Genomic DNA, 22871 nt, shown 5'->3' on the forward strand with positions numbered 1-22871 from the left:
TTTACAAAGTATATTATGTTTTTCGCTTACTGCATCCCTATCACTATTTTTTCTTGTCTTTAATATCTCCTTGAGTAAGGTCTCTTTTTTCCATTGAGTAATTTTCCAGAGTAATATTTGTTTTTTTTTACTTCGTCATTTAGTGTCACCTTCACATTCATTAGTTCTTTAATTAGTTAATTTTTCACTTTTGTGGTGAAAATATGATTGGTGGTAGGGATACGGTACCTTTGGTCCTTAATACTTTAGTGTATAATAAATACGACTTCAATCTGAATACATTATACTTTATTCAACGGTGTAACGGAAAACAACTGGAAACAATAACAACAATTAGTTAACGTCTCAACGTACTACCAAATTACTATATCAATACTGATTCCTCAGCATTATTTATAACAATTTTAGTAGTGATAGAACTTGAGTTCAAGTTGATAAAACATATATTAAACATTTGATATAAAGTATAAGCTAATATTGTTTTTTAATATCATTGGACCTTCTCTTCAATGCCTAAGGGTTAAATAACTTAACACGTCATCCCCTGTAGGAGAAAAACATATATCCCCAGTTTGTATACTCTCCCTTTACCCTTAACAGAACAAAAATACTATTTTATACAAAAAGTTCACGTCCTTACACTTAAAGGATATGTTCCTACTAATAAACGGATATTTCACCTAAAATAATTCCTATAAATTAATTATAATAATTATCAACTAATTCACATACTGTCACGTCTTATTTTTTTAATGCTTTAGTGCCCTACACTAATTCATCTCATATACAGTGAGCACGTAAAGGTTGGAATAAATTCATTTTCTCGTGAATGGACCATTTTGGAAAAAAATCCCGAAACAGGTCAATTTTTAATTTTAAATTGCGACTTTTTGGCATATGTATCATACTATTGACGTCACCCATCTAGGCGTGATGACGTCATCTATAATTTTATTAAATGAGAATATGGGTCGTGTGACAGCTCATTTGAAAGGTAATTCAATTCTGTATTCAGTAATATAAACATTAACATTATTATTTATACAGGGCGCCCAAAAAAAAATTTTCTTGATTAAATTTATTGACATAAAAAGAAGAATGTGTGTAATTTATTTAACTCAAAACACATTTTACTGCTATCAGAAAACAGGAAATAATGTTTATTTGACAAATAAATATTGTTTTCTGCTTAAATTCAATATTAAAGCCGCCACCCAACTTTCTCTTGACAGTTTGAACATTTCATTTAAGCGAAAAGCAATGATTATTTTTCAAGTAAACATATTTTTCTGTTTTCTGAGAGCAGTAAAATGTATTTTGGACTAAATAAATTACGTGCATTCTTCTTTTTATGTCAATAAATTTAATTTTTTTGGACACCCTGTATAAATAATTATGTAACTGTTTATATCACTGAATAGAGAATTAAATTACCTTTCAAAAGAGCTATCTCACGATCCCTATTTTCATTTAAAAAAATCATCGATGACGTCATCACGCCGAGATGGGTGACGTCACTAGTATGACATAAATGCCAAAAAGTCGTAATTTAAAAATAAAAATTGACCTATTTCGGGATTTTTTTCCAAAATCGTCCGTTCTCGAGAAAATGAATTTATTCCAACCTTTACGTGCTCACTGTATATTATAAGCAGTGGATAAAAACTGTTGTAAGTAATTATAAAATACTCTATCTAATAATATTCTCAAATTTTAACTAAACTTCTATCTAATCTTTCTAGTTCTATGTTAAAAACTTCTAAGTAAAAGATAATATTACATATAGCAGTTAATAAAAAAATTTAATGTTACTTTAAATTTAATCACTATCTTTTACCATTTCTGTCTTCTTGTTGCTTTCTAACTTAGTAACAATCTAGTGCCGGAATTCGAAAGGAGTCTGCATCAGAAAGAATTCGCCCTTGCTGCATTTTTAGATATAGAGGGTGCATTTGATAATATGTTTGTTCTAGCAAACAGTCAAACTAGTCAGAAACCGTCAGCAAACAGTTGGTCAGTGAGAGAACATAATACAGTCACCAGTGCTATCCCCTCTACTCGCGCTGGTCGACTATTCGCTGATGGTTTCAAACCGTTTGAAACTGATGCTAGAACAAACCTAATATTACCTCAATCGAGTCTATACAAAGCACACTGGTGAGAAAGAAAATCAACAACACAACATGCAAGTGGATAATTCAGATGCTTCAGAGCAGAATAATATCGACAGATACGTATGAAGATATCATACATCTGAGGACAACTAAGGGATATCCTCAAGGCGATGTATTGTCACCGTCATTATGGAACATAGTTGTCGATGATCTGTTTCATGGGCTAAGTACCCAAGGAATCTTGCTCTAGGGTTTCGCAGATGATATTGCAATAGTCACTAGGAGAAAATTTCCCAGCACTGTTGCGTATCAGATGCGATATGCCCTTCGCTACATAGAGAACTGGTGTCTGAAAGAGAACCTCTCCGTGAACCCTTCCAAAACTAAACTGGTAGCCTTTACAAATAAGAGGAAGCTTACTGGACTGAGTGAGCTGAAATTATTTGGAGAGCTACTGGAAAGAACCAATGACGTTAAGTATCTAGAGCTAACCCTAGATTCGAAACTCAATTGGAATACTCATACTACCAATATAACCAATAGGGCTAAGCGACTCTTCTGAAACTGCAGACGAGTTATAGGTAAAACCTGAGGATTGAAACCAAAGGTGATCTGTTGGTTGTACACATCAGTGATACGACCGACAGTCACTTACGGGTCAGTACTCTAGTGTAGAAAGACAGGTTTGCAATCTTGTGGGACCACTATCACCATCCTACAAAGACAAGCGCTTCTAAATATAACAGGAGCCTTGAATAATACAGGAACGGCTTTATTAGAGGCTATCATAGGTCGCCCCCCGCTGTAATTATGTATTTCGGCGGTAGCCTTTATGACCATCCTGAAACTCAAAGCAAACAATACTTGGAGGCCGAATTAGGTATTGAATTGCCACACAGACATTACTGGGACTACACTTGAGGAATCATTATGAATCTTTATGATGAACTCAGATATGTTGACACCAGAGCTAATCTTCACTGAGAAGATTAACACAATTATACCATCTAGAGAACAAAAGGTCCCAAATATTAAGGGGACTTAATATGGTTCACTGATGGATCTAAAACTGCCCATGCTATAATAAATCGTACAGCGTAGGTTAACATACAACGGTGTTCCAGGCTGAAGTTTTTGCTTTGGTGGCCAGCATTGATGCATTCATTGATGAAGACCCTAAAGTTAAGAAAATCAACATTTACACAGATAGCCAATCGGCTATTCTGGCTGTATAGAACCCTCTCACCAAATCAAAACTGGTAAGAAACTGCAAAGATCTCCTCAATAACCTGGCAAAAGACAAGTCTCTTTAATATGGGTACCGGGTCATGAAGGGGTGCATATGAACGAACGAGCAGATATGTTAGCGAAACAATGCTCGAGAGAAACTTTTAAAGGCCCAGAACTTTTCTGTAGCATCACTAAAGATTCTATGAAAAACGAGGTTCAGAAATGGCTTATAAATAATCATCAAAATAAATGGAGAACCACTCAAGGGCAAATCCAGACTAAAAGAATATTCAAGAATATTGATAAAAAAACTCTCAAACAGTTTCATAAACCTCAATAAATGAGAGATCAAAACAGTCACTGAAATGGTGACTGGACAAAGTGGACATTGATTTTTAAAAAATCACCTATACAAACCGGGTAAGGTGAATGAACAATGGTGCAGAAAGTGCGAAATGGAAGAAGAGACTGCCATACACATACTATGCCATTGCAGTGTGCTAGGTGATGTAAGGCAGGACTTCACTGGTCAAATGAGGTTTGAACCAGAAGAGATCCTAAAACTACCAATAAGGAAACTGTTGGCCTTCGTTGAGGCCACAGGACTTATTAAAGATTAAGGAGAAGAACAAATTTTGGTACAAAGGTCTCATGACCAAGTGCCAGAGACTAACGAGTCTCGCCTGTGTTAAGAAGAAGAAGAAGAAGAAGAATAACTATCGCGGTTGAAACTAAAATTTTTAGTGTCTCTTACTTAACTATATCACTTTTTATGTGTCTTTTTGTTTGCCTAATATTAACACTTACTGTTAAATATTGTTTATCCTTATGCAACTACATACTTCCAATATTTCCCGCGAAAATTTAACTCGAACTTCTTCAAATTTACAATTTACATTACATATTTTAAATAGTTCCCAGTACTGGTAGTTCACTAAACTATTCACATACCGAAAACCACACTTAAAGTTGCTATATCTTTTGCAGATGTAGAAGAACGCGTATGCAGACGATATTGCACTGGTTACTAGAGATTTAAAAATCATGCAGAATTTAATATTAATACTAGATAAAGAAGCAAAGATGAGAGGGCTAGTAATAAACCAAAGCAAAACAAAATACCTCAAGTGCCCAAGAGAGAATACGAACATCGAGAAAGAAATTAAGCTTGGTGCATATATATTTGAAAGAGTACACCGTTTCAAATATTTAGGAGTTATGGTGAATAGCAGAAACGACAGAACGGATGAAATAAATGAACGCATCCTACTGGGTAATAAAACCTACTGGAACTACCAAAAATTCTTGAAAGAAAAACACATTAGTATATATATATAATCGGTTTAAAACGTCCTCCGACGTCTTCCGATGCCCAATCTCCATGCATCTCTATCTTCCCAAAGGTCTTCGTCTAAACCTCTCTCTCGGATCTCTCTGTCTATTCCTTCTCTCCAGCTCTTTCTGGGTCGGCCTCTTTTTCTTTTTCCATTTGGTGACCAATCTAGAATCTGTTTGGGCAGACGGTGTTCTGGCATTCTCTGCACATGTCCATACCACTTTAATTGTTGTACTCTTATATCTTCGACAATCGTATGTGTGACTCCCATAATCTCTCGTATACGTTGGTTATTAACTCTTTCGAGTTTTGATTTTCCTGCGGCACGTCTCCAGTAATCCATCTCCGTGGCTTGTAGTGTTCTTTCAGTAGTTGTCTTTAATTGCCACACGTCACTTCCATACATTACTATGCTCTTTATAATAGTGTTGTATATTCGATGTTTATTTTTTTTTGGATATATGTCGATCCCAAATAATACTATTTAGTTGCGATATGGCCCTTCTACCTTGAATGTTTCGTTTTTTTATAGCCTGATCTGATTTGCCGTCGTCCGTGATTTCTACTCCTAAATAAGAATATTTATTGTTGTACTTAATGTGTTGTCCGTCATTTAAAATTAGACTCTGCTCGTTGCCACCGATGTTCATGTACATTGTTTTATCTATGTTAACTTCTAATCCCCATTTTTTGTATTCTTCGATTAATTTTCGAGTCATGTATTCCAGATCGTCATATTCGTTAGCAATCACAATTTGATCATCAGCAAAACATAGAGTGTACAGGTTGTTATTATTTAATTGTATACCCATGCCGCTGCATTTCCGCTTCCAAAGTTTCAATGCTTGTTCCAGATATATTTTGAAAAGTGTCGGCGATAGGCAGCATCCCTGCTTCAGTCCTTTGTCTACTACGAAACCTTTGGAAACATTCGTTCCTATTTTAACTTTGGCGTTGGCGTTATCATATAGTTTTTCCACTGCTGTTATGAGATTTGAGTTGATGTTCGTTTGTCTTAGAGTGTTCCATAACTTATTTTGGGGGATGCTATCGTAGGCCTTTTTTAGATCAACAAACAAAAAGTGGACTTCTTGATTTACGGCAACCTTTTTTTCTATAAGTTGAGTGATACAAAAAAGGTGGTCTATGGTCGATCTACCAGCTCTAAAACCTGCCTGTTCTTCTGCCTCCATATCAGTATATTCTCTTTCTATTCTGTTTTTGATCATTTTCCCATAGATTTTACTAATGGTACTAGTAACTGCTATTCCACGGTAATTATCGCAATTTTGTTTGTTTCCTTTTTTATGTAAAGTTGAAATGGTAGAGGTTTTAAATTCGGCTGGAACCTCTACTTTGTTTATGCAGTTTTGAAAGAGTATTGTCAGGTGCTCATATAGTTTTTCAGTTCCATTTTTTATTAGTTCTGAGGGTATATTGCCAGGTCCGGGTGCTTTTTTGTTTTTGAGTGAAGTACAAATATCCTTTACTTCCTTTTTCGTGATTCTTATAGGAGATGCTTCAACGCGTATGTTTTGGTTATTATCTTTTATTTTGAATTCTACTCGATCTTCTTGTAACAGTTTACTGAAGTACATGTCCCATGCTTTTAACGAAATTGGTGAGATTAAATCTTTTTTCTTGTCGTTGGTCCTAAGAGATTTAATAAGTTTCCAGCTTTGTGTACTTCTGGTTCCTCCTATGTACGTATTTATTTTTTGACAGTTTTGATCCCAGGATTCATTTTTTTTCTGTCTTATCATTTGTCTCACCTTAGCTTGTTGGTTTTTGTAATTAGACCAATTGGTATCTGTTTTTGCACTTAAATATTGTTCATACTTTTGTTTCTTTTGTTTTATCGCTGTGTCTATTTCTTCATCCCACCAGTATGGAGTATTTTTGTTTTTCTTTTCGTAATATCCAAGGGCTTCTTTTGCTGCAGAGTGAATACTTTCTTTAATGTAATTGTAGTGGTCCTCGATGTTATTGAAAGTTATGTTTTTAAGTTTCTCGTTTAGTCTGTTTTGATACAATATTTTTACACTATCTTGTTCTAGGCTTATAAGATTATATCTTACGTCATCTGCCATCTCTGAGCGAACTACTGGTTGTTCCTTCTGGCATCTTCTTGAAAACATTATTTTTGCTTTTAAGAAATGGTGATCGCTTCCACAAACTGCACCTCTATAAGCTCTTACGTCGTAGATTTTAAGATTTGATCTTTGGCGTACAATCAAGTAATCTATTATAGATTTTAGATTCCTTGTTCTCTGTCCCCAGGTGTATTTATGTACTTCTCGATGTTGATAGAATCCATTTGTAATACGGAGCTGGTTCTGTTCGCATATTGTGATGAGTCTGGTCCCATTGTCATTTGTTATGTTTTCTCCGTAAGGACCAACTATTTTATTGTTTTGTTTTTTTTTCCGACCCTGCCATTAAAATCTCCAAGTAAGATTAATTCCCTCGTATTTCCTATCGATGTTATTTCTCGGTTTAGTTTCTCGTAGAATTCTTCTTTCTTGTTAACCAATGCATCTTCGTTAACTGCATATACACCTATTATCGTTAGTTTATGACCATGTATATTGAGGTTTATTTTAATTTAGGTTTTTATTGAGGTTTAATAAACACATTAGTAAGAAAACCAAATTAAAAATTTACAAGACTGTAATCAGGTCAGTGATCACCTATGGTGCAGAGACGATGTGCCTAACAAAAAAATATAAAATGAGGTTAGAAACCTTAGAGAGACGAAATCTTCGACGAATAATGGGACCGGTGAGGATCAGTGTAGGCGAATTTAGAAAATTAACCAATGAAGCAATTAAAGAAGTCATCCAGGATGAAGACATAATCAAGGTCGTGAAGGCGAAAAGGCTCAGGTGGCTGGGACACACAGAAAGAGCTAACCCAGACTCTACGCTAAAGCGAATAACTGGCTGAAGACCAACAACAAAGAGACCAAAGGGAAGACCCAAAACAAGATAGAGAGATTAAGTTTAAGGAGATATAAAAAAGCTGAGAATCTACAATTGGAAGGAGCGTTGTAAGGTCCGGAAAGAATGGAGGAAAATTGTAGACAGGGCCAAGTCACACACGCTGCTATAATAATAAAAGACAACAGGAGACTGATTCTCCGCAACAAATGAATCAGAGAGCTAAATAGGGCGGCAAACGCTCCACCAGGAGTGAATAAGCCATGGTGATGAAGAAGTACAAAACAGCAGACGTGCCTGGAAGCTGATTCGGAATCTTGGCAACGATCCCGCTGCTCCGGCAGTCAACATGACAGAAGTCACACCCGATCAGATAGCCCATCATCTTCTAATGAACGGTAAGACGACATCAAGAAAGAACAAGGTGAGAGCTCAACGGAATATCGACAAAGAAAGAGGTGTTCTAGGTACCTCTTTTTGTCTAGAGGAGATGAGAGGCGCGATCCATCAAATGAAAGATAATAAAGCGGCTGGCCTGGACGACATACGCACAGAGCAAATAAAGAACTTTGGACTAAAAACCGTAGAGTGGCTCGTAAAAATTATGAATTGCTGCATCCGTACATTACAAATCCCCAAAATCTGGAGAAAAGCTAGAGTGGTAGCCCTCTTAAAACCAGGGAAGGATCCGGCGGATACAAAGAGTTTTAGACCTGTATCTCTCTTGTGCCACCTTTTCAAGGCCTTTGAAAGAATGATACTGAACCGGATCGCAGAATATGTGGAGACTAAAATTATTCCAGAACAAGCAGGATTCAGGCCCGGAAAGTGCTGCTGCAGTCAAATTCTTAATCTCACCCAACATATTGAAGATGGTTTTGAACGGAAGGAAATGACAGGAGTAGCGTTCATAGACCTAACTGCCGCCTATGATACAGTTAACCATCAACGGCTACTCGCAAAACTCTACGAAACTACAAAGGATTTCCGACTAACAAGGTTAGTGAAATGTCTCCTCCAGAATAGGCGCTTCTACGTAACGCTCCAGTCCAAGAGCAGTCGGTGGAGGGACCAAAAATATGGGCTACCACAGGGAAGTGTCCTCGCGCCGATTCTATACAACATATACACCAACGACCAACCCATACACCAACAAACAAGGCAATTTATTTACGCTGATGATACAGCGGTGGCAGCTCAGGGAAGAACCTTCAATGAAGTCGAAGTGAAACTGACAGATGCCCTGGGAGACTTAGCTCTATACTATGATAAAAACCATCTGAAACCCAATCCCACAAAAACCCAGGTATGTGCTTTCCACCTGAGAAACAAGCATGCCCGAAGGTCGCTGGAGGTGGAATGGCGTGGTCAGATGCTGGAACACAACAAGACGCCAAAATACCTTGGCGTCCGTCTGGATAGAACTCTGTCTTACCGATACCACTGTCAAGATGTCAAGAAGAAAGTAAGTGCCAGAAATAATATCATCCGCAAGCTAACTAATACAAAATGGGGAGCACAACCACACACTCTCCGCACTTCTGCCTTGGCATTATGGTTTTCGGCCGCGGAGTTTGAAGCACCAGTATGGGCAAACTCTGCTCACGCAAAGAACGTCGACGTGGCTCTAAATGAAACGGTCCGTATAATATCGGGTTGCCTGAAACCGACACCTATCGAAGAGGTATACCCCATTGCTGGAATTGCTCCACCACCTATCAGGAGGAAGGTCACGTCAGAGGTAGAACGGAAAAAGCAGGAGACGGACCGAAGACACCCCTTATATGACCACCAAACTCAGCCAAGCAGACTAAGATCTCGGAAAAGCTTCCTGAAAACATCAAGACCATCCCCGAAGCGCCAGAGACGCGCCGAATACACCTATGGCAAGCGTCAGCTACCGCGACACATTTTCCTCCCTCGGAGGAAATGGCTGCTGGACACAATTTACCGTATCCGACTTGGAAAGCGCTAAACAGACTATGAACCGGCGTTTCACGTTGTGCTAGTAACCTGAAAAAATGGGGATACCAGGAGGACGATACCTGCGACTGTGGCGCGGTTCAGACCAGCCGGCATCTACTATCATGCACAGAGATGAGAGAGACCTGTACAGAACAAGACTTAATTATAGCAAATGACAGGGCCATCTATGTGGCCAACCATTGGAAATACAGAATTTAAAGTTGTTGGTGTTCCGGACACGGAAAGTAAGTAAGTATGAAGAAGTAAAATACATACAAAAATGAATAACCACTTTCAGTGTCGTTGCAACACGAAACTACAGCTGCGCGATATTCTAGTCCAATCAGAAAGTGCCGCAAGCACCTCTACCGGTTTCGAAACTTATTAGTCCCTCATCAGGAGGCACATATGCTGCTCTCCCCGAACCAACCAAAACAAACCCCGGCGTGCAGTCATGGATAGCAACGAACGAAATGGCATAGATGCCCTAGCGGCAACTGCTATCAAAAGTCTAAGTTTTCAGTCTAATGGCATATAAAGCAACATAATGCTACTCTACATCCCACCAGAATGAAAAAAATGGGAACTTTCTCTGGTTACACCTCCGAGGCTTCTACAATTTGCAAGCCATACGGATGCCTAGACTAAGGAAGATGAGGGAATTTTACAATATATAATTCACGTCCCATCTGCTCAGCGCGGTAAAGTTCTTAGTCTCTGCATACGTATGGCTTGCAAATTTGGGCTTTTTTTGTGTTCACTATTGTATATAGGTAAGTGAGGTTCAATCAACCTATTTTTGACCCCAGAATCTGTGGTATAATTTATGACCAATCTTTTCGGGACACCCTATATAAAAATCACAAATACGTGTTTACATTTTTTAGTCAAATATTCAAAACAATCCGCCATCTACATAGTTTACTACTGAGTAACATTTTCTGACAAAATAGTTAAAGAAAATCGTCGATTGCTCTTATTGAATATTCGTGAAAGGACGGTTGACAAAGTGGAAGCAACCAGATTTTCCAATAATTCCCTGTAAACGTGAATTTTATGGGAGAGCCGCCTTTAGCGGAAAATCGCAAAGAAAATAAAATTCATTCATTGCGGAATTTATATGGTAAAGGCAAGAACAAAGGAATTATTATACTTTATCGAGCCGTTTCTCCGAAAAGTAGACTAAGTTCACAATATTGAATTATTTATAAGAAAATAATGAATTGCCTTACCATAGCTCGAGTCGACACAGAGATGGCGGCCTTTTGGGCATATCCTTCATTTTGAAAATATTTCGGCTCGCTGAACAAAGGTATCAATTTTGTTTCATTTCATTTCGATGAACACGATATTTCGATTAAGACGTTTTTGGTGTATTTACTTTTCCACTTTCTTCTTTTTGCATAAATTGTAAGCTCCAATTAGAGAACGCGAAATTTTTGGGAGAATTTATAAATATTAACAAAAAAGTTCATCAAATTTTTTGACAAAAACTTAAAAAGAGCTTTATCGTATTTCTCTTACTCGACAAGATGTTGAATATTTTAAAATTTACCATTAAAAAATAATGTGGATTTCAATCAGATTATAATGTATTATAATATAATCATCATTTAATAAAAGAATAAAAAAAATTGTTTTAAGAAACGTTTTTCTTTAGTTACGAGTGACTAAAATTAAAATTATTAAAAAAATCAACTAAAAAGCAAAAATAAAAAAATTGAAAAAATCTAACACATTCGTCAAAGAAAAGCGTGGCGCATCTTCATCGAATAAACGGTTTTCGCCCCACGCTTTGCTTTAACGAATGTGTTAGATTTTTCAATTTTTTTTATTTTTGCTTTTTAGTTGATTTTTTTATAATATTTTTAATTTTAGTCACTCGTAACTAAAAAAAATGTTTCATAACATTTTTTTTTATTATTTTTTAATTTTTTACTTGTTAGTCTTACACTTTTCAAACATTAAAATATATCGTCATGTTTATTAAAATATGTATAAAACATATGATGTACAAACATTAAAAGTAGTAGGAATCGGCAAAAAATTTTAAACTTTTTTGTTTATTTATGAAGCACTAATAATTAACGTAAAAAGTGAAATTATGTATAGTTCATATAATTAGCTACAATCTGTAAAAGTTTCAAGTTTCTTCATTGTAAAAAACAAGAGTATTTAAGCATTTTCCGTTAAAATGGTTTTTTTATTTAAACAATTAATAAACATAAGAAAATTTTTTATTGTCTATTCGTGTATTGTTCTCGCCAATGCAGTCAAATTAACGTCCAAAGATTTGACCCCAAGGATTGAACTAAAGAAAAGCGTTTAATTAATTAATACGACAAAACGAATTCTAATGTTGATTGTAGCACAAAACGTCTCTACCGGTGGTTTTTCTATCTAAGACTATGATAAAAACATGAATTTTTTGAATTCAAGTTTTGGTTGAAGTTTTTTTTCGTATCGTATCATTGAAATTTGACACGAATAAGCACCGATTTTTTATATAAACAAATATATAAGCCGAAGTAGTTTTCAATCCTAATAGTAAATTAATAATATTGAAAAATATTAAAAACATTACTAAAAGATTTTTAAATTCAAAACTTATTGGTACACTTTCCTGGTGACACCTCCAAGACTTCTACAATTTGCAAGTCAAATGGATGCTGCAGTGAAGACGAGAGGGAAGGAATTCTACACTATGCAATTCACATCCCCCGTCTGCAGCTGGTAAAGTTCCAACGGAAAAATGCACCTAGTTACTCTACGGAGTAATACGACTATAAAATAAAAATGTATACCATTATTATTCAGTTGCAATGCGAAGGCAAAACAATCTTACTTTTCAATTAGAATACGGAGTGCAGTCCAGTCCCTTTAATCGCGATTTTCGGCTCTTATTGGAGCCTCATCGGAAAGAACGTAGGCACTGTTCTCCATATTTTAACTGATTCGCATCGAGAGCTTTTCCCACCCATTGCAACCGAAGTGATGATAGTAGGTGGCTAGCGCCATCTGGCATTGAAAGACGAAGTAGTTTTCAATCCTAATAGTAAATTAATACTATTGAAAAATATTAAAAACATTATTAAAAGATTTTTAAATTGAAAACTTATTGGTACACTTTCCAGGTGACACCTCTAAGACTTCTACAATTTGCAAGTCAAATGGATGCTGCAGTGAAGACGAGAGGGAAGGAATTCTACACTATGCAGTTCACATCGCGATTCACATTCAAATCGCGATTAAAGGGACTGGACTGCACTCCGTATTCTAATTGAAAAGTAAGATTGTTTTGCCTTCGCATTGCAACTGAATAAAAATGGTATACATTTTTATTTTATAGTCGTATTACTCCGTAGAGTAACTAGGTGCCTTTTTCCGTTGGAACTTTACCAGCTGCAGACGGGGGATGTGAATTGCATAGTGTAGAATTCCTTCCCTCTCGTCTTCACTGCAGCATCCATTTGACTTGCAAATTGTAGAAGTCTTGGAGGTGTCACCAGGAAAGTCTACCAATAAGTTTTCAATTTAAAAATCTTTTAGTAATGTTTTTAATATTTTTCAATATTATTAATTTACTATTAGGATTGAAAACTACTTCGTCTTTCAATGCCAGATGGCGCTAGCCACCTACTATCATCACTTCGGTTGCAATGGGTGGGAAAAGCTCTCGATGCGAATCAGTTAAAATATGGAGAACAGTGCCTACGTTCTTTCCAATGAGGCTCCAATAAGAGCCGAAAATTGCGATTACAGGGACTGGACTGCACTCCGTATTCTAATTGAAAAGTAAGATTGTTTTGCCTTCGCATTGCAACTGAATAAAAATGGTATATATTTTTATTTTATTTTAAATATATAAGCGTTCAAAATTTGAAACTTTATTGTTTATTTATGAAGCATAACGTAAACAATTATCGTAAAAGTGAAATTATGTATAGTTCATATTATTAGCTACAATTCGTAAAAGTTTCAAGTTTCTACATGGTAAAAAACAAGAGGATTTAAGCATTTTCCATTAGAATCGTTTTTTTTTATTTAAACAACTTATAAACATAAAAAAAAATTATTGACTACTCGTGTATTGTTTCCGCGAATGCATATGTCTGCCAATTTTCATTCATTTGCATTGAAAAAAAGGCAATCAAATTAACGTCTAAAGATTTGACGCAAACTATTGAACTAAAGAAAAGCGTTTAAAAAATATGTAATTTTTATAAAATTTTATCAACTCTTTGTTCTTAACTTATAAAAGTTTATTGACTTATTCGCTCCAAATTGAAGTAATAATTTATTATCGAGAATGACATAATACATATTGAAGCGTGAGTAAACATTTATGTGCTTTCCATTTAGTATTACAGAGAATGTAAAACAAAATCAATATTATAATATCTTCTTCTTCTTTAACAGTAACCTGTGGTCTACTTCTGGAGATAGGACTCCCTTGCGTTTTCTATCTTCGTCTCTTGAGCTATCCGGTACAGGCAGTTTTTCCCTGCCTTTTTGTTCAAGTCGTCGATAAATCTTTTTATGACCTTCTTATGCCTCGTTTATGTGCTCTTGGTCGCAATAATTGTAGAAGTACAGGGGAAAAACAAGGAATGTCAAATTTTATACATACTGACATAAACACCAATAAAGATTTAATTCTTGAGATATCTAAAAACTACTTAGGAGATTTTTAGCAGAGTTCTAGCAATTCTTATTCTATAATCTTAATAGAATATTATCTATATTAACTTATTAATATAATAATGCACAAAAAACTGCTGACATTCCTTGTTTTTGTTCGGTAGCAGGTGGACAATCCTGGTTCTTCGCCTGGATACAAATCCTTTATTTGGCTGGATACAAATTTATATAGACTGACTTTTCTGGTTATTGTCCTGTGGATGCCTCAGAAGTCAAACGGTGTAAGTCACATTCTCCCTAAAAATTACTTATGAGATATAACACATATTATTATACCGGGTGGTGAATTGGAAAACGGGCCATAGGAAACTCAATGTAAAATCCTAAACTGTTGAATTCCTGCTTCCCTATAATTTTACATCAAAAGACAGAAACTCTTTGTAGAGGATTGAAATCTGTAGGGAAAATAACTGTTAAAATTGTTCTACGAATTAATCATATTCCAAAATGTTGTAAAAATGTAATACATTTTCCAGTTTTTCAGCCCAAAATTAGGCCACACACAGTGCAATAATGTGTCACAATGAAGTTATTATTTTCACATTTTTTAACTGTCAATATTTTTATTCATTTATTGTTTAAAAACAATACAGTTGATAAGATGCCCTCAGTTGCGAAGAAAGTATTAATAATAAAGATTTTTTATTCAGTCAATTGTATGAGCACTGTCAGTTAAATAGTAACGTGTGGCCCAACTTTTACACACATACCTACTGTGGCAAATGTATCATATTTTTCAAAATTTTGAAATGTATTTAAAGGTCGATTTCTGATACCTGCGGTAATCTATGGTTCAGTTGAACCGGGATAACCGGTGATCTTCGGTTTTTTTTTGGAATGCATTTCACATTGCACGTTCATGTCAGTGCTCGTTCTACAGCTTTCGAGAAATGCCAATAGATGGCAAAAGGTAAAAAAGTGTCGCCATTTTGAACTACCTTTTTTATGCTGTTTTTGAATAAAGTTAAATTTAAGTATTTATGGTCAAATTGTCATTTTAATAATTATAAATAAATATTATAGGATTTATATATATTTATATTTATTATAGGATATTTATCGTTAGTTCAAGTTTAAACTGCCATCGGTTGAACATGCGAATTGAGAAAGACGATTTTGACTTTAAACTGACATTTACTAGAAGTTCAGGTTAAACTGGAGTTGAACTCGATATGAGAAATTGGCCCTAAATCGTAGAACAATTTCACCTTTTGATTTTAATACAGATTTCAATTCTCTACAATTATTCTTTCATGACTTTTGATGTAAAATAATTAGAGAAGCAGGAATTCAACAGTTTACAATTTTACATTGAGTTTCCTATGGCCCGTTTGACGATTCACCACCCGGTATATAATAATATTATTATTTCCTTGTTTGTATTTATGAGTATGTTGCCCATATTATTATTACAAATAAAGACGGTATATTTGTTTTTAATAACTACTTAAATTTCTGCAACTACTTGCAGAAATATATTAGTATCTCGTTTTAAACACTTATTGACTTGCACCGATTGGCTTCTGAGGCATTAAGTTGCTAGTGCTCAGTTTTTGTTACCACATGGCAAGAAAATCCAAAATTCATGAAAAATGATATTTCTTGTTTTTCTCCTGTACCCTTCAATTGTAGTAATCTTTTTGTCTACTTCCCTTTGCTCTCTTTTGCTGTAGTCCTACATATTTCCACTTATTCCATTCTTACATTTATGCCAGGAGAGTGATCCATTCTTTATTGATCATGGTGCCGAGGTAGTTGTAGCGCATCACTCATTCTACAGGGGTTTGGTTGAGTCTTACAGATCTCCAGTATTTCGCATTCTCTTTCTTGTTCTGATCCACATGTTTAAAGTTTCACCGGCAACTAACTGGCGATATCAATGGCATTGTGGTTGGTATGCCACAATTCTTCGAGCGTGCATGTACCAGGACATAGCATGCATTTCAGTAGGTAATCCATGTTCTGAATTCACCACATTCGTATAGTGAGTTGTATGCGTCCATATTACCCTACCTGATTTTATTTGTTCTCACAGGGACAACACCTGTTCTTATTCTGTTTAGTGACTTCAATATTCTTTAGGCGAGCGGCAGCAACCCCTAAAATTACGTTATACCGACCACGAAAATCAACTTAAAGGTGAATGACCAATGTTGATGATTCTTTATGTTTTCTAGGTCGCTGAATCTAAATATTTATTTAATGTTTATGTTTAAATGTTTATTTTTATCTGTAGTCGGTGGAACATGTTCAAAAATCAAATTTTATACAAAAATGCAAAAAATCAATTTTGATGATTTTTCAACTTTACCTCACTGTATCTTTGGTCGCTGTGAATATTTCTTTTTAAAAATTTTACTGTGTTATTCTTGAAGCCTTTAGATAAGAACGCGCTTTGTCCAAAATGTTTAGACGAATTAAAAGAGTTGTTAATTGTTAAACATTTTTTCGTCAGATTTCGTTAGTTTCATGTTTACTTGAAAATGTTGAGTGACAAACTTTCTAGTTTATAATTTTTACCAACAAAGCAACAAAACATAATACAAGAAAACGTTTTCTGGAAAAATTTAAGTGAAAATATGCAATAGAAAAAATGTTATGTGACTTTATAGATGAATGTCACACCCCAAAAAATGCTTATTTCTCGAGATACTGTGTGGTGTGATGACCACGGTGTGGTGAATGGCTAATTTTGGTCATACTGTATGTTTTTGATGGTGGTAAATACAAAAAACGAGGGGAACATTGGCAAAATCGCAATTTTACCTTAAAAATAAAAAAAAAATTAAATCACATTTTTTTGCGTTTAACTCGCTACATACAACTCTTCCATTTTTATAGTTTTTTCTGCTTTATATTATATATTTCTTACCTTTCTGAAGACAATGGTACCATAATCTGTCGGTCTGATTATAATAAAAGTTATGAATTGTTTAAAGAAAAAGGTGCATATTTCTGAATTACAAAGTTTAGTCACAAAAGTGGAGTGACAAAATGTAAAATTTAGTTCCTTAATCAAGTTTATGTTAAAATATGGGGTACAAAGAATAAAATGTTTTGACATGGCATGACAATTTGACAATGTTACCGCATCTAAAATTCGGAATAAACCTCATTATCGTTTTCAGCATCATCAGACACATAAAGTAAGACCAAAATTAGCCATTCACCACACCGTGGTCAGTATCTCGAGAAATAAGCGTTTTTTGGGGGAGTGCCACTCGTCTATAAAGTCTCATAACTTTTTTCTTATCGCATATTTTGACTTTAAATTTTCCACAAAAGTTCTTCATGAATCATATTTTATTGCTGTGTTGGTTAAAATTATAAACTAAAAAGTTTGTCACTCATCTTTTTTCAGTATGAAACTAAGGAAATCTGACGATAAAATGTTTAAAAATTAACAATTCCTCTTTTAATTTGTTTCAACATTTTGGACAAAGCCCTAAATACTTCAAAGATAACACAGCAAAATTTTCGAAAGGAAATATTTACCTTGACCAAAGATACCGCGAGGTAAATACGAAAAATCATCAAAATTGTTGTTTCGCATTTTTGCATAAAATTTGATTTTTGAACATGTTCCACCAATTCTAGATAAAAATAAACTGGGTGTTTTTTTTAGAGGTATAGAACTTTGAAGTGGAATAAAACAAAAGTTATTTTTTATATTAACATAAAATTGACTTTATTTGAAAGATAATTTTTTGAAATTATATTTTAAATATGATTTCTGGCATATGACTACCACGGCTGGCTCTGACGTAGTCTAATCTGGAGGTCCAATTTTCGACGACTTTTTCCAACATTTGTGGCCGTATATCGGCAATAACGCGGCGAATGTTGTCCTCCAATTCGTCAATTGTTTCAGGCTTATTGGCATAGACTAGCGACTCCACATAACCCCACAGAAAATAGTCTAACGGTGTTAAATCACTAAATCACACGATCTTGGAGGCCAATACACGGGTCCTAAACGCGAGATTATGCGGTCACCAAACGTTTCCCTCAATAAATCCATTGTGGCACGAGCTGTGTGATATGTTGCGCCGTCTTGCTGAAACCACAGCTCCTGCACATTATGGTTGTTCAATTCAGGAATAAAAAGGTCAGTAATCATGGCTCTATAGCGGTCACCATTGACTGTAACGTTCTGGACAGCATTGTTTTTGAAGAAGTACGGACCAATGATTCCACCAGCCCATAAAGCACACCAAACAGTCAATTTTTCTGGATGTAGTGGTTTCTCAACATACACTTGAGGATTATCTTCACTCCAAATACGGCAGTTTTGTTTGTTGACGTAGCCATTTAACCAAAAGTGAGCTTCGTCGCTAAACAAAATTCGCTTATGAAAGTCGGGATCAACGACAATTTCGTTTTCGGCCCATTCACCGAATCTACGCCTTGTTAGGTGATCGTGTGGCTTCAATTCCTGCACGAGTTGAATTTTGTAAGCACGCAAACCAAGATCTTTTCGTAAAATCTTTCATAAAGTGGATGAACACATATCCAACTGCTGTGCACGATGGCGTATAGACTGATTCGGGCCTTCCTCTATACTATGCTCAACAGCAGCAACAACATCTTCTGTACGCACTGTACGACGTCTCTGTGAATGCGTATTATTATTTATAGTGAACGTGGTGCGAAAACGTTCCACAGTTGATCGAATTAATTGCTCTGATAGGCGATTATGTATACCATAAAATGGACGTAGTGCGCGATACGTATTTCGAACAGAACTATGATTTTCAAAATAAATTTTAAAGCGTTGTTCAGGCGTCAGTCTATTCATATTGAAATGTCAAACCAAACTAAATAATAATCACTTGGCAGCTGTCAAGCTGGCCGCCGGTTAAAAAAGTGTTGCCAACTTATATTTCTATACCTCTAAAAAATACACCTTTACATATTTGGGTTTAGCGACTTCGAACATATAAAGCAAGACCAAAATTTGCCATTCACCAATCATGGTCGCTTTTTCGATTTCTAAGCCTCAAATTAGGGGTGTGCCGCTCGCCTACTTCAGTCAAGGCGTGAACCGCCTTCCAGTTAACAATTTTAAGTAGAAAATATAATTGGTCCAGCTTTTAAATGCATGCACTAAAAATTCGTTTGTTGCAAATATACATATTGTTGGATTATATTTGAATATACTGCAAATTAACAAGAAAACCCTTATCCAGTATTCACTTCCTCCTGTTAAGAATTGCATTATACTGTTTGTGTATTAAAAAGCCATCTCAATTTACAAAACGAGAAAGACGCAGAGCCCTCTCCAAAAATAAATACATGAATATTCTCGCTCTATTCAAATTCTCATACATATGGATAGCTGAGGAGCCATCTTCTATTTTCATTGAAAAAGCGGGTTATTTTCATTCGGTTCAAGTGTCTACTATTTCTAGAAAGTGCTTTCGTAATTACTTGTTTAATGAAAATTACAAGGGCGAAACTAATTTAGCGTTCAATTTCTATGTAAATGACTGGTTGCTACTTTTTCGGCTATTATACGTTTTTCTTCTTCGTTGCAGTTGCGCTAAAAATATAGTTGCATGTTTTTGGTTTTATAAAAAGCTAGCTGAAGGAACATGTAAATGGCGATTGCATAACAGTTAGTATATTGGCACATTAATAGGTCTGGATCCCGCGTATGAAAAAAAAGTTGATTAATAGCAAGCTGAAAATTTGTTAATAGCTTAAGGGTGTCTAGTCGGACAAACTTTGATATATGGGAACACTGGAACAGGGGAAGTTTTAATTGTGGAACAGGTTAAAAATTTGGAACGGTCAGAACACGGAAACGGCACATGTATTTTGTCCGACAGAACAGACTTAAACTCTCCGAATAGAGACTAAACTCTCATGCAAAAATCAGATTGCTATTTATCACCAAATAAGCGTTCTAATGAGTGGAACATGTAGAATATGTCAAGTGACAGGAATTATGACAGGTGATAAATAGCAGTCTGATTTTTGCATGAGAGTTTAATCTCTGTTCGGAGAGTTTAAATCTATTCTGTCGGACAAAATAAATGTGCCGTTTTCGTGGTCTGACCGTTCCAAATTCTTAACCTGTTCCACAATTAAAACTGCCCCTGTTCCAGTGTTCCCATATATTAAAGTTTATCTGACTAGACACCCTTAAGCTATTAACAAATTTTCAGCTTGCTATTAATCAACTTTTTTTTCATACGCGGGATCCAGACCTATAAACATTTACGCTAAAATAGATTACGTCGCTATTATTAAAATAAATATAACTTAACTATATTATCTCGATAATGTACAGGGACGTTACGATTTGCTAAAAAGCTCAAGGTTATAGTTATTTTCCTAACAAGTGCAGAAAGTCATTCTTTTCCGCACGCGACTGCAGTTTGCCGAACGACGTGAAGCGGGAGTTCGACAAGCAGTCGAGTGCGGAAAAGAGACTTTCTGCAAGAGTTAGGAACAATATTTTTTTTAAGAGTCTTTAAAAAATTACCAAATCTTAATCAATTAATTCAATTAATATGAAAATACGTACACAAATTAATTCTTTGACAAGGTTGTCAAAACCAAACTTTCAATATAATTAGTTAGCATGACGACGATCTTGGTTTCCATGACGATGATGCAAAACGACTATTATTGTCTACCGATTCGACTTTCGAATATTATGTCAAAATAATTTTATTTCATCGAATTGTCACTAGTAATACCACTAGAGGTCAAATTATTTCCGGAAATTTTCTAAAAATATTCATGATCAAAAAAAAATTTCCGGATATTAATTTGACTTCGCGTGGTATTCGGTAAGAAAATTCCACACCAAATTTGCATTTGAAAATCCAAAGCTGCATGAACAGATTAATAGCGCGCCATAGCTTTGTCAGCAATTATTTAGGCTTTCAAATTCGTAATTTCTACTCATTGTAGTTGCATGGGAATACCATTTCAAGATAGAAAATAGTATATTCTTCAATTTTACATAAGTTTTGAGTAACTACAAGTGATAGAAAATTATTTTTTGGCGTTTTTAAAACTAAACTACGCAAAATTGAAAGTACTGAATGGGAAAAAGGTAAATAAATTAGTGTCTAAATATTATATATATTTTATTAGACATAGAAACTTAATTGAGAACATTCAAAGTACTGCATTTTCGCCATTAAGAAGAGAGGAGGTGTCCGAAGAATATAGAAAACATCTTAGCTTTGTAACTAAAATGAATCAAAACTAAATTATGTAAACAAATAAAAACCAGTCTGTCAAAAATGTTCTGTTATTGTAAACGTCAAAAAATTTCCACTATAATTCGCTGTTGGGTACCCCACGAGCAAAAAATTTCCGATAAAATACCTCCGTTGCCATGGTGATCTGTCAAAATAACGTATTTTGATTGGTTCAAAATTACAGGTGTGGAATTTTCCCGTTAATTTCATTAAAACAGAAACACAATAAGATATATTTGAAATAAATTAGTAAATAATATCTAAATATTAGTTTATTGCATGTATTATAATTACTTTAAGGCCATATTAACATATCTAAATTAACACGCGTGCGGAAAAGTGAAACTTTCTAAACTAAAATGCGTACGCGAAAGTAGACATTTTTTCACGCTCGTAGAAAAAACATGTTTTAGAAAGTTAATCAGCCACTATTAAAGAATGAAGTTGTAATAAAATAGATTGGCGGTGGTTGGGATTAAGTGGCTTTGGTCCTTAAGTAATTAAATATAGTAAATGCGGCTCCAATCTGACTATATTATAATTTATTCAACGGTGTAACGGACAGCAACTGTAAACAATAACAATGATTCATTAATGTCTCAATGTACTACCAAATTTCTATATCAATACTGATTCATCGGCATTATTTATACCTATTTAAATAATAACAGAGATATCGGAAATAACAAAAACTCAAATCTTTGATAGTTGTATTAAAAGTATACTAATCCACGGAGCAGAAACATGGAAACAGGACGAAAATACATTTAAAAAACTGCAAAATTTTGTAAACAAATCTCTAAGAAAAATCCTAAAAATATACTAGCCCAACGGAATAACTAATACAGAAATATGGGAAAGAACAAAGCAAACTAACGTCTACAGTCACGGAAACAAATGGAAATGGATTGGTCACAGAGAATAAAAACAAAAGAAGATGTGCTGTCCCGGCCAAACAGCAATCTTACACTTGTGGCCAAGAAACTAATAAGTGCCGAATACTTCACAAGGAGGGATGAAACTAGAGAGAGAGAGGGAGAAAGAGAGAGAGAGAGAGAGAGAGAGAGAGAGGGAGAGAGAGAGAGAGAGAGAGAGAAATAATAACAGAACTTGACTTCAAATTCATAAAACATTAAACATTTGATATAACTATAAGCTAATATTGTTTTTATATCACTGAATATTCTCTTCAATACTTAAGGTTAAAGGTTAAAAACACATCATCCCCTTTAGGAGAAAAAACTTAGATGTTCAGATTGTATACTCTTCTTTCTCACTTAACATAAGAAAAATCCTATTATATACAAAAAGTTTATGTTTTTCCCTATACTAAAATGATATTTATGTTCCTACTAATAAACGGATA

The sequence above is a fragment of the Diabrotica virgifera genome, chromosome 4, assembly GCF_917563875.1.
Source record: "Diabrotica virgifera virgifera chromosome 4, PGI_DIABVI_V3a".
Taxonomy (NCBI): domain Eukaryota; kingdom Metazoa; phylum Arthropoda; class Insecta; order Coleoptera; family Chrysomelidae; genus Diabrotica; species Diabrotica virgifera.